Consider the following 13,557-nt stretch of genomic DNA (forward strand, 5'->3'; position numbering starts at 1 on the left):
CATTCAACATATTATCTGCGGGTGGTTTCAATTATACTACAGATTTAACTATCACCTGTACCCTACTACATTCCATATCTACATCTCTAACTTAAAACTTTGCCTCAGATTCAGATCTTTACATATAAATGCCTCCTGGGCAGCCCACAGACACCCCTGAATTTAATACCTACAGAACAGAGCTCGTTTTTTTGTAAGGTTCCCTTCCCCTCCCAAACCTTCTTTTTTTCCTTCTGTATGTACTTCCCCAGTTAATAATATTCATTTTCTCAGGTCCTAAATCAGGAATTGATAAATCCCTCTTCCTCATCACTTAAATCAAAATCTATCCTTCTAACTAAACCTGCAGTATACCACTGCCTTAATTCAGGAAATTATCATTTCTCACCTAATCGTAAAACCTCTTAACCAGTATCCTTGCTTCAGGATTCCCATCCCCAAGAGCCATCCTACATACTGCTACAAATAATCTAGGGAAAAACATCTTATCATTAAACCTTCCCATTTTAAATCCTTTAGTAGCTCCATACTACCTATAGAATCAAACTAGAAAATCCTTTTTAAGGAAGACAAAGCCCCTCTTGATCTATTATTCCAAGGGAGTAACAGACCAACATTTGCCACATTCTCCACATTTGCCACATTCTAAATATACGTTTCCCAAATTCTAAATAATTTCTGCTGCCTCTACAAGTTTTCACATGTTATTGTCCACCTCTACAACTCCTATTATTTCCTTGATGGTATAAAATGACTCAAAATAAGGTTTCAAGCTCAAAGAACTGAAGTACGTAATATTTACAGATTTTAGATAAGTGAGATTCGGAGTTATAACTAGATCAAAAAAGGTAAGGAACAGATGCATAGATTTGCAAATTGTCTATAACATGTACTTTTTTAAGTGACTAAGACTTGAGAGAAAGAATAGAGAGAGACAGAGAACCAAGAACTTCACTTAAAACAGGTATTAGACAGGAGGAAGAGTTAGCTAAAGGAATTGTGAAAGGATGAAGTAAGAAGTAATGCAATTAAAATGATGTAAGAATAACATTTCAAAAAATGGTCAAGGACAACTATTTTTTAAGAAAAACAAACTGGCTGTTATGAATAGTGCTGCAATAAACATGGAAATGCAGATCTTCAACATACTGAGTAAATTTCCTTGAGTTGGACATATACCAAGAAGTGGAATTGCTTGGTCATGTGGTCGTTCTATTTTTAATTTTTTAAGGAACCTCCACACTGTTGACCATAATGGCTGTACTAATTTAGATTGACATTAACTGTATAAAAGTTCTCCTTTTTTCATATCCTCACCAGCATTTATTTTTTGTCTTTTTGTTAACAGCCATAACTGGGGTAAGGTGGTATCTCATTGTAGTTCTGACTTCCATTTCCCTGATGATGAATGATGTTGAACATTTTTTCATATACCTGTTGTATGTCTTCAAATTTCAGAATGTCTATTTAGGTCTTTTGCCCATTTTTAAATCAGATTATTTCGTTGTTGTTATTGGGTTGTTTGAATTCTTTACATAAATTTTAGGCCACAGGGCAGAAAATACTATCTGGTCCTTAATAGAAAAAGTTTGCCAACCCCTAATTTAAACCACGCACAAAAGAAATCAAGCAATATGTTTGAATACAAACTTTGTGAAAGAGAATAATCTGTATCATTCAATATTATATATCTGTAATACAGAGTGCCTGGTATGTAGTAATAAATATTTGTTGAATTTCTGTATGTTAGGGCTAGAAATGAAGTAATCAACCACAAACTCTGGCAAAAAGAAAAAAAGCGGGGGGGGGGAGGGCGGACAAGAACTGCTGATTGCCAGTCTATCACTTGCATTAAAAAATTTAATAAATGCAAATGTTTGTTACATTTAAATAATAAACAGCATAACAATGAACAGCAATTATGACCACAAATTCAACATGCACCAGTTTTCAACCTTTTGAAAAGGCTGACAAGAAGAAAAAAAAAAAAGAGAGAGCGAGAAAAATAAATAAATAAAACAAAAAAACATTCACCAACTGTAGGAAACTAATGCCAAACAAGCAAAGTATTCCTTCCTTTTAGTAAGAAAACTTTCTGGGCATATGGCCAATGAGCTAGGCTCCCTGACAGCTAGCTGTGGCCTGTGCCTAAGTTTGGGCCAATAAGACAGTAACATAAGTTACATATGCAATCTTCAGGGCATACCTTTATAAGGAACTGGCTTGCCCTCCACTTCCTTTTTCTCTTTTGAGGGCTGAAACACAGAGTGGTAAAGAGCTAGTCTCAACCATGCACATGACAACACCAGTAGGAATGACAAAAATTAAAGACAGAAGGAAACTAGGATCCTGGATGACAACAAGGAACAGAGTTGCTTACCTCTGGACTGCTAAACAAGAGAGAAACTTTTGTTCTAGCCACTGCACATTGGTCCTCATTGTTATGGTTGTTTAGCCTGTATCTTATATACTTTGTAATGAGGGAGGCAATATTCTGCATTGCACAGAGATATCATCTGGGGTGTGATCTCCTGATCTGGGCTAAAAAAATCTATAACTAGGGCACACCCAAAATATAACATTTAAAGTGATTAGGGACTTGCAAACCATACAAAATGGAGGAAGAATTCAAGAAATCAAAAGTATTTCAAAAGTATTTAACTTGAAAAGATTAAAGGAGGGACACAACAATCTTCAAATACTTGGAGGCCGGTAACATGAGTTACAGGAAAGCAGGTGTCATTCATTTACCACAAGTTTATTGTACAGTCATGTGTCACCTAATGACAGAAATACATTCTGAGAAATATCATTAGACAATTTGTGCTTGAGAACATCACAGATTGTACTTACACAAATCTAAGTGGTATAGCCTGCTACACACCTAGGCTATATAACATAGCCTATTGCTCCTAGGCTACAAAACTTACAGCACGTTATTGTACTGAATACCGTAGGCCAGTGGTCCCCAACCTTTCTGGCATGAGGGACCGGTGTCATGGAAGATAATTTTTCCACGGAACAGGGTGGGGGGTTGGCAGGCATGGTTTTGGCTGAAACTGACCCACCTCAGATCATCAGGCATTAGTCAGATTCTCATAAGAAGTGTGCAAACTAGACCCCTCACATGCATAATTCACAACAGAGTTCACACTCCTATGAGAATCGAATGCTGCAGCTTATCTGACAGGAGGTGGGGCTCAAGCAGCAATGCTATTACAGCTTGCTGCAGCCTGGTTTTTAACAGGCCACAGACCAGTACTGGGGGACCAGTACAGTTGAGGACCCCCGCTGTAGACAACTAAAACACAATGGTAAGTTTTTATGTATCTAAACACATTTAACTTCCCATGCTTGCAAAATGGGAAGTTGTTCTGGGTCAGCGAGTGAGTGGTGAGTGAAAGTAAAGGCCTAGAACACTGCTGTACACTACTGTAGACTTTATAAACAGTGTACACTTAGGCTAAACTAATTTTTTAAAATTTTCTTTCTTCAATGATAAATTAACTTTAGCTTACTGTAATTTTTATAAACTTCATGAGTTTTTAAATTCTTTGACTCTTGTAATAACACATAGTTTAAAACACATTGTACAGCTATACAAAAATATTTTCTTTACATCCTTATTCTGTATTTTCTACTTAAAAACTTTAACTTTTTTAAACCTTTTTTGTTAGAAACAAAGATACAAATGCACACATTGGCCTACGCCTACAACAGGGTCTGAATGATCAATATCACTGTCTTTCATCTCCACATCCTGTCCTGCTGAAAAGTCTTCAGGGGCAGTAACACTCATGGAGCGATCATCTGCTACGATAACAAAGCCTTCTGTAATATCTCCTGAAAGACCTGTCTGAGGCTGTTTTACAGTTAACTTTTTTTTTAATAAGTAGAAGTATGCTCTAAAATAATGATAAAAGGTATACTAAATATAGTAAGCAATAGGAATTTTTCAGCTCCATTATAATCTTACGGAATCAGTTTACATATGTGGTCTGTCATTGACCGAAATGTCATTACATAGCACATAAACATATATTTTATGCCACTGTCCTCAACACAGGTATAGCAAACCAGACCTACTCCTAGCCACTTGAAGCTTACAGTCTAGTAGGGAGAGGCAGACACTAATCTCAACAGACATTTAATTATAAACTATGATCTTCAGAATATAAGGTGTATGACACTATGAAAAAGAACATGGGATCCTGATCCGGGGAATAAAGTGTTCCTCGAAGTAACACTGAGTTCAGATCTAAAGAACAAGTTCAGAGGGAAACAAAATCTCTTAAGCATTGCCCTTTCCAAGATCTAAAAGAAAGCTAATGGTAATAAACACAGAAAGCAAGAGAAAAATAAAGATGAGACTGAAAAAAACACTTGTGGCTGGATTATGGAAAGCCTGGAAGATCACATTAAGGATTTTGGAAAGCCACTAAAGGATCTGAAGAGAAGGAAAGTTACCCAATTTGCCTTTGGCTTTTTGTTTGTTTAGTTTTCTCAGAGGGGCACAAAAAGTAAAGAGATCAGCTAGGAGTATTCTATAATATGCCAAATAAGAAATGTTAGGCTAAGCTAATAGCTTGATTTTAAACAGGGACTTATTTTTAAAAGCAAAAAAAGAGATCTGAAAATTATACAGGAGATAAAATTGTCAAGATGTGGACAAAGATTGGATATGATAGATAACAGAAAGAAGTATCAAAGATGACTGCCAGCTTCTGTACTTTGGAACCTGACAGAGAAACCACTCCGTCTTCCGAAGGAGGACCAGGTTTCATTGTTGTGGACATGATGAGCTGGAAGTATGTGATAGGTTGAAAAATGGCTTCCAAAAAGCCTAACCCCGAGAACCTAATCCCTAGAACCTGTGAATGTTACCTTACGGCAAAAGGGACTCTGCAGATGTGAATAAATTAAGGATCTTGAGATGAGGAGAGTATCCTGGATTATCCAGATGGGCTTAAATGTAATAATACGTGTCTTTGTGAGACTGAGGCGGACAGATACTTCAGAAGGCAATGTGATGACAGAAGTATAGCCTGGGGTATTATACTTTGAAGATGGAGGAAGGGGTCACAAGCTAGGAAATACAAGACACAAGAAGCTAAAAAAGGCAAAAACTTGATTTTTTTTCCCTCAGAGCCTTCAGAACTGTAAGAAACTAATTTGTGTTGTTTCAAGCCATTGTTTGGGGGCCGGATGGCACACACCTGTAATCCCAGCACTTTGGGAGGCCAAAGCAGGCAGATCACTTGAGCCCAGGAGTTCAAGACCAGCCTGGACAACATGATGAAACCCTATCTCTACTAAAAAAAAATACAAAAAATTAGCTGGGCATGGTGGTGAGTGTCTGTAGTCTATTTCCAAATTTTCTGTCTTGCTGAACAGAGCTCATAAACCAATTATACTGATTTAATAATTAAATCTTTAGAATATATTGGTACCAGGTAGGGCACTCCTCCACTTTTTCTTTTCTTTTCTGGCTGTTCTTGCCTACTTATTTTTGCATATAAACTTCAGTATCTGCTTGCTTGTCTCAAAAAACAACTATTTCTATTTTATTAGGATTGTGTTCAATTTATAATTTAGGAGAAACTGTCATTCTGATATTGATTCTTCTTCCCCAGGAACATAGTAATATATCTTTCCATTTAAGTCCTCTTTTGTGTGATCATGTTTCAACACTAATAGAAAGAATCTGATAAAGATGAAAAGGTGAAGAGGACTGCTGTTTAAACATGGTAGACTGAATGTATGATTTTTTTCTATTCCTTATCAAAATCCCACTCAAGTGAGAATAAAATAGCAAGGCTATAAATCCCAAATATTCAAAGAGAACAGAAGTAAAAACTATAGGTACAAGCTATCAAAATGTTTTGGGAAGGTGAAAAATGTACAGGGAAATTTGCAAAATGAGAACTCTGGCTAAGTTTTATAGAAAGCAAGGAACAAAGCATGCAATTAAAAACAAAAAAGTTGGGTTTAAAATCTGCTTGAGTCAGTGAGACCCTTCCACTTACATTCTACCTCCCTATCCCATACTCCTTTTTCCTCACCTTATTTGTGGTGAAAGTGAACCAAATGACTACAGACACAAGGATACAAGGCACAAGTCCATGGGAGAGAACCATTACACTGAAAGCAAGGAATTAAGTAAAATCCCAGTTATTTAACAATGCAATCACCTACCTCCTTCCAAGAATTCTAGCAGACGGGTGTATAAACTACTCTATCCCCTGACAAAAATGTGGTAGATTTTTAGCTGTAGAAACTAAAAGCCCAAGAAACAATATCTGTAAACACTAATATTTAGAGCTTTTCTCACCACATGACCACATTGCCAATCCAGTCTTCAACTGATAAATCCTACCCATGTGTTCAGAGAGTTTCTAACCAGTTTTACAACGACTCATGTTTCAATATGAACAGATCACCATGTTTGATGAAAACATATGACATAAATAGAAGACTAGAACAAAAACAAAAAAGAACTTGAACAACTTACAACATAAAAGAGAATTTAAAAACAAGTATAATTAGTATCAGAGAGATGAAAAAGGGTATTGTATCCATAAAACAATAGGAAGTTATTAAAAAAGGAACAGAGAACAAGAACAACCTCTCAAATTACAGCTGACATTAATCAACATTAAGAAGCTAGTTAAATCTACCCCTAGAAAGCAGGAAAAAAGACAATGAAAAATATAATAGGAAAGATAAGAAAATTGAGGGTTGGGACGTTCAGTCCTACCCCCAACCTCCAGGGAGGGGTGCTAAAGGTCAAGCTGACCACCAATGGCCACTGGCTTAATCAATCAAGCCTACGTACTGAAGGCTTCATAAAAACCCAAGAGGTTCAGAGAGCATCTGGATAGTTGAACATGTGGAAGCAGACAGGAAGATGAACAGGAATTCATACACTTGCAGGGAGGGTGGCACACCCCAACTCTACGGGGAAAGAAGCTCCTGTGCTTGGGACCCTTCCAGACCACGCCCTGTGTATCTCTTCATATGGCTGTTTATTTGCACCCTTTAACATATCCATCATACTAAACCGATAAACATAAGTATTTCCCTGAGTTCTCTGAGCTACTCTAGCAAATCCACTGAACTCAAAGGGGGGATCATGGGAACCCCCAACTTGAAGCCAGTTGGTCAGAAGTTCCAGAGGCCTGGACTTGTGACTGGTGGGAAGGAGGGGTCAATTCTGGGGACTGAGCCCTCTATTTGGGATCCAAAACTGACTCTGGGTAGTGTCGGAATTGAATTGGATGGCATCCAGCTGGTGTCTGCTGCAGAACTGATTGCTTGCTTGTTGTGGGGGAGAAATCTCCCACATTTGGACAAAGAAGTCTTCTGTGTTGATAGTTGTTGTTTGACAGCAGAGGAAAAGTAAGGTGTTCAAAAACGGTGATACAGTCGCCCAACGAAATACTAAATATAATGGTTAAAATTAATGTAGAGTTACGTGTATAATAATCTTCAAAAACAATGTTGAACAAAAATAGCCCGCTGAATGATACCCACAATACACTATAGTTTTAAAACACAAAGGTACAAATATTGTTTTTATGTTCATTTGGTATTAGTAAAATGTTAAAAGATAAAAGGACATGATAAGCCACAAATTCAGAATAAAGATTTACTTCTAGGGAGAAAGGAAAAGTTTATTTAAAAAAAAAAAAAAGGGGGAAAGACACTAAGCAGAAATTTTCTTAATATATTTTATACTTTTAGTTATGTGGGGAGTGGGAATGGAGAAGGGAAAGGTTGGAGGGGTAGTAACGGGTAACTGACATCAAAGATCCTAAGCTAATGGGTATAGAGTTTCTGTTTGGTATGAGGAAAAAGTTGTGGTAATAGTACAACCACATATATACCCAATGCCACAGAATTATACACTTTAAAATGGTTAAAATGGTAAATTTTGTGTATATTTGACAACAGTTTTTAAAAAACCTCAGCAGGCTAAGGGATGGTATTCATAACACAAGTAGACAAATTAGCCTGACAAATTAGGCTTTGAGGAGGAGATAGAATATCTTCTCTACTGTAACAAGAGAGAATGAGGAAAAGATGTATACAGAGAAAGTTTAAATAGTATTTATGAAGAATAGGTAAGCAAGCTAACCAAAGAAACGAAGCAGACTTCCCAGGCAATGTTGACGACCCAATGGGAAGCATTATAAAATGTTATGAAGAGACAAAGTCCCCAGTGACGACCAATCAAAACATGATTTTTTTAAATTTGCAGTTTGCAGAGGTCAGATAAGATTATCTCTTAGTTTATGATGCTCTGAAATTCTAAAAAGATGCTATCTACAGGTCAAATGAAAGGAACTAGAGTAATGATAGATGGTATGTGGTTTAAAACAGTGTTTCTTAAACCTGCCTGATCATAGGAATCAAGTCAGTCAAGGTACTTATTTCATGCCTCACTCCAGACCTCACGAACCAGAATTTCCAGAAAAGGAACCCGAGAGTCTAATGTATATTTGAACTAGCAACCCCAAATTATTCTTAGGATCTGGCAAGTTTGGGAAACTCTGGCCTGGAAATAGCACCTGAAAGCAAAGAACAAGTTGAATTCTACCACTTCCCAGAGTTTATGTACTGGAGCACAGCGGAGGAAGAAACAGTATTGGGAGGACTGGAGGGAGGTACGTACGAGACCAAAGAACAGAAAAAACTAAAGCTGCCATGGAAGCAGGAGACATAATGCCAACAGGAAAAATGCAGCCTTTGGTAAAAATCAGAAGGCAAAGTGGGGAGGGGAGAAGGATGTGACATCAAAGAGAAATACGCCTATTAAAAAAAAATAGTAGTTTTGCATAAAAATTTAACATATTTATAGTATCTATAAAATGTTAAACAATTATCTTTGAATATATACATACGCTGTCAATACATATGTAGTGTTTAAATTAGAAACTCAACTTCACAGCTATCCTGTAAGAATTTCTGAATTAAGTAAGCTCAACTGTGTCCCCAACACATACAGGTTCTCCTACAAAGGACAATTATAAATCTGTTAATAACTCAGGAGAACACCAAGCTAAAAAAGCACTATGTGGAAAACCCTGTGTACAGGGGTTTGAGAGGGGGTGTGGATTATTCCACAGAACTCACGTTTCAGGAAGAAGCCTATTCAAGCTTTTTTAAAACACAGAAAGGAAAAAGCTAGCCAGCAATCTTCCTAACCTTGTGACTTGTGAATAGGAAAGCATTCCTACTTTAAAATATATAGTGAAAAAACAGTGTCAGTGGGTCAAAGTGAGTACTTAAAATGAGAAAAAAAAAGAATCAAGCCTACCATTTTTATTTATGCCATTTTATTTTATAAAACCTGCTACTTAAAATGTTTATTTCTCCTTTTCTATAACACACTAATGTATACAGTTCCTTAAGGGTTGCTCAGTTATTCTCCAAGCTATATACTACTCTACTAGTTCTACTCTTCATTAGTACTACCAATTCATTATAAAATGTTAATCAAAGATCAGAGTGCATATAACTAGCCCATATAAGGCCTTGTCCCAACACACAATGAGGGAATAACACTTTTTGTTTCTCTCTGGAACCGCAGACACTAAAATTGTACACACCAATGCTACAGAACATTATCATTTTATAGACTAATAAAAGTAACATAAGAAATAAAACTACCTAAAGTTAAAAAGCTTTTATTCTCAGTGAAACCTCAAAATTATATATGCAAATTTTTGAAAAAGATACTTAAAACATGCAGATTTGCCAATCTCCCCTCCCCACCAGCAAACACATAACACACACTTCTCTCTATGTACATCCTTTAATTACGTAGTTGCCAGAAGATCTCAGATGGTGATACTGAAAACAATTCCCTTTTAACTTCACTGTATTTTTAGTGTTTGTTATTATTTGCGTAATTTATGTATAGATTTTGAGACCTATATGGCCTTGGTGGTCCATTTACTAGCAACATCAGCATCACCAGAAAATGCAGACTAAAAGCAGGGCTAATGGCTCACACCTGTAATCCGAACACACTAGAAGGCCAAAGCAGGAGAATCTGTTGAGGCCAGGAGTTTAAGACTAGCCTAGACGACATAGTGAGACTGGCTCTATAAAAAAATTTAAAAATTAGCCAATTGTAGTAGTACACACCCATAGTCCTAGCTACTCTACTCAGGAGGCTGAGGCACTGGAAATAGCACCTGAAAGCAAAGAACAAATTGAGATCAACCACTTCCCGAAGTTTATGTACTGGGGCACAGTGGAGTAAGAAACAGTAGAAAGACTACTAGAGCCTAGGATTTCAAGGCATCAGTGAGCCATGATCACACGTCATGATCGCACTTCAGCCTGGGCCACAGAGCGAGACCCCATCAAAGAAAGGAGAAAGAAAGGAAGGGAAGGGAAGGGAAGGGAGGAGAAGGGGAAGGGGAAGCGGAAGCGGAAGGGAAGAAGGAAGGAAACTCAACTTTATAAAGTTATCCTGTATCAACTGCTGAGAGTTAAGTAATCAAACAAGGATCAGCTTACTGTTTCAATGGACATATAAATTTTTCTGCTCTGGTGTTAGAACATTTGAGTTTTCTAGAATGTTAAAAGAAAACCCCATATGTGGATCCTAGCTTTAGCCACCACAATAATTTAAAAATATAAAAATAACAGAAGTTTTCATTCTTCTTGCACAAAACCTACATTTTACTTTCTCCTGCTTAGAGGAGCTGAGTTCTAAAGCTTCTCAAATTTTAATGTGCATTCGAATCACCTTTTAAAAAGGCAGATTCCAATTCAGAAAATCTGGGTAAGAGCCCAGTCTACATTCCTAGCAAGCTCCTTGGTGACGCCAAATTCATACATAGAGCAGACTTTTAGTAGCAAGGTCCTAAAGAAAAGGTGTAATTTACAATAGTATTTAGCTATCCACGGTTTGCAAAGCACTAATCTTGATAACGTCTCCAATTCAATTCCTAACTGATAAACCTACCACTTTCCCATCCTTACTTTCTGGATCTTTCATATGGATGAAATAAACACTTCATTCCTAAAATGTAGAAAACTTCTAGTCTTTCTTCTGCCTGTCTTTCTTTTTGGTCTCTTCCCACGTTCATCATACTTGTGGGTGCATCACAAGATTATACCCTTAGTTTCAACTCCTTTCCAGAGCTATCGCTGGTTCCATCTTCTGCACCTCTGCATCTCCTGCATTAATGGGTTCAACTTCTGCATCTCCAACCTAGACAAATCTCTCAAACTTGGATCCATACATTCAATTCCTAAGAGTTCTTTCTTTTTCTTTCTTTTTTTCTTTTTTGAGACTTGTTCTGTCGCCCAGGCTAGAGTGAGTGGCACGATCCTGGCTCACTGCAACCTCTGCCTCCCGGGTTCAAGCCAGCCTCCCAAGCAGCTGGGATTACAGGCATCCGCCACCATGTCCAGCTAATTTTTGAATTTTTAGTAGAGATGGGGTTTCACCACTTTGACCAGGCTGGTCTCAAAACTCCTGATCTCAAGCAATCCGTTCACCTCAGCCTCCCAAACTGCTGAGATTATAGGTGTGAGACACCATGCCCAGCCTCCTAATGGTTATTGCTAACCATATATTCCCACAGGTACCTTCAACTCAAGATACCTCAAACTGAACTCATCAACACCCTCTGGGCCCTAGAAACTAGCTTTTTCAACCCTGTATTGGCTTTGACCAGTATCACCATCCACCCATTTGTCCAAACCACATCTGAAGACTATCCCTCTCTCTCACCAAGACTAGTTAAATCTCAACATTCTAATTATTTCTCAAATTACTTTCTTTTCTCTCTAATGTCAGTACCAGTTTGGACATGGAGTATTTATGATCTGGTTACTATCACAACTAACTGGTATTCTTGCTTCCAATCTCATATCCTGCACCACCAATTCCATCCTCCACACTATTATGTAATCTTGCAAACAAATGAATAGCAAGCATTTCTCTATTAAAATTCACCAATGACTCCCAATTATCTTTAGGAAAAAGTACTAACTTTTTAAAAGCATGTCATATAAGGCTCTTCATAATCCTAATCATGTCTCTCTCTCTCTCTGGTCTCAACTCCTTCCATCCCTTAACAGTTAGTGCATACTCTTGCCATGTCAACCTATTTGTAGCTCTCTCTAAGTGCCACATTCTTAAATGCCTCTGTGTATTTGCATACGCTGTTATTCGCTTAAAATGTTCTTACCAAGTTAAGTATTAACATGCTTTCGAGATTTTACTCGAGCATCACATGGCTTAACATGCCTTTTCTAATTACCTCAAGTCTGCATTAGGTAATACCACAGACAGTGCTCCCTCTATTATAGGGTTTGCCCTATGCATACCTCTACTCAAACAGTACTCTGTATTATAATTGCTGGTTTACTCATCTCCCCCACTAGACTGAGCTCAACAATTAGTCCTTTTAAGAACACAGTGCCCTAGGCCGGGAGTGGTGGCTCACGCCTGTAATCTCAGCACTTTGGGAGGCCGAGACAGGTGGATCACGAGGTCAGGAGATCGAGACCATCCCGGCTAATACGGTGAAACCCCGTCTCTACTAAAAATACATAAAAATTAGCCGGGCATGGTGGCGGGCGCCTGTAGTCCCAGCTACTTGAGAAGCTGAGGCAGGAGAATGGTGTGAACCCGGGAGGCGGAGCTTGCAGTGAGCTGAGATCGCGCCACTGCACTCCAGCCTGGGCGACACAGCAAGACTCTGTCTCAAAAAAAAAGAAAAGAACACAGTGCCCAGTACATGGTAGGTTCTCAGCAAGTGCTTGCTGAATAAACTATCTTGAAATATAGTCACAAATAATTATTATGGCTACACATTTAAACTATAAATAACTTCCAATAACTCTGTCTCTAAACCAATAAAAAATTTACTTGACTTTATTTCTAGGTTTAACAGAACTTCACAAAATGTCAAAAGACTTCACATAAGTCCAAACTACCCTAGGTATTTGTTAAATTCCCAACGATCTAAAGGGATTTGTTAAAAATATTACAAACAAAGCCTTTTGCATGCTGTGGAGATACTTTAATTTCAATGACCACAGTGTTAGACAAATAAAAGCACTAATCTCTTCTCCATGGTAAAATGATGTGAACATTGTTCAGGTGGCCTGGGTTTGCATCTGGACTCCTCTACTTACTAGCTATATGACCTTGGCTAACAAACAATGAACATCTCCCAGGCTCAGTTTCTTCCATGGGAAACGGAGATAAAATTGCTTACCTACCTACCCACTGGGTTGTTTCAAATATTCAGATATGAATGTGAAAGCATTTCTATAAACCATGAAGTGCTAAATACATTTGAACTATTGTGTTAACTTCTATCCCAACATCTGCTAAAGTTGCAAACTTAAAAGTTTAGTGGGCTAATCAAACCTCCCATATCCACACCATACTCTTCTCTAATGACTGAAAATTTATAAATCAAATTAAGTTTCAGGACCACGAGAGCACACGACTCATTCAACAGTCCTCAATAATCTTATGTGGTTGAAGTGTTTAATATGTAATCTAATAATAATCTGATA

General features: G+C 37.7%; 1 protein-coding gene across 1 annotated transcript in view; it reads right to left on the reverse strand.

Moving 5' to 3' along the window:
• Positions 1–13,557, reverse strand: part of RSBN1 (round spermatid basic protein 1) — a 46,913-nt gene that overhangs the window by 16,001 nt on the left and 17,355 nt on the right. The gene's annotated exons all lie outside the window — the stretch shown is intronic.

Source organism: Mandrillus leucophaeus, unplaced genomic scaffold (genome assembly GCF_000951045.1).
Source record: "Mandrillus leucophaeus isolate KB7577 unplaced genomic scaffold, Mleu.le_1.0 Scaffold64, whole genome shotgun sequence".
Classification (NCBI taxonomy): Eukaryota; Metazoa; Chordata; class Mammalia; order Primates; family Cercopithecidae; genus Mandrillus; species Mandrillus leucophaeus.